This window comes from Monomorium pharaonis, chromosome 11 (genome assembly GCF_013373865.1).
Source record: "Monomorium pharaonis isolate MP-MQ-018 chromosome 11, ASM1337386v2, whole genome shotgun sequence".
Lineage (NCBI taxonomy): Eukaryota > Metazoa > Arthropoda > Insecta > Hymenoptera > Formicidae > Monomorium > Monomorium pharaonis.
Genome location: NC_050477.1, coordinates 15917705 through 15918397, shown reverse-complemented (window position 1 = coordinate 15918397; position 693 = coordinate 15917705).

Genomic DNA, 693 nt, shown 5'->3' with positions numbered 1-693 from the left:
AGCGGAAATTATCCCCTCCATATGCACTCGGCCCATATGAGTAGCGTGTGTGGGGATAGCAATGCAGTCACGTAGTATGTAAGCAGTTACGACGTATTCTTAAAGATTTGTGCAAGATTTTAATGTGTAATTAATTCATTTAAGATTAAGAAATGGCTAATATTTTTTTAAATTTAAGAATTTATATATTATTTTGTCTACATGGTTATTAAAAATTGTCTCAAAAAATTGTTTCAAAATATTATTCGTGTAATATAAATAAAAATATATTTTTATATAAATTTTTATTTGAAAAATTCACGCACATGTAAATAAAATAGCTAACACTAATTTAAAATAAATTGTTTAATGCAATCACATAAAAAAAGGAACACTGATTGCAATCAAAGCTGGATTTCTAATTTGATAATATTTTATTTATAAATTATATGTTAGAAAATAATAATAAATTAGAAGTGTAGGGAATATAAAATATTCGGGAATATAATTTAAAGGTACGAGATGTGAGTTTTTCGGACGGCTATAGATACGATTGACTTAATCTGAGACGCTCTGCTTGCAATTTTATGATCGAATACATTTAGTCTTAAGCGTAAACATTAACTGGTTAGATGGCAATACCGTTACATCCCTGAATTTCACGGAGTGGGAGTGAAATCAAGCAATAGGAGATAACCTGCCCTGGATCGGCTG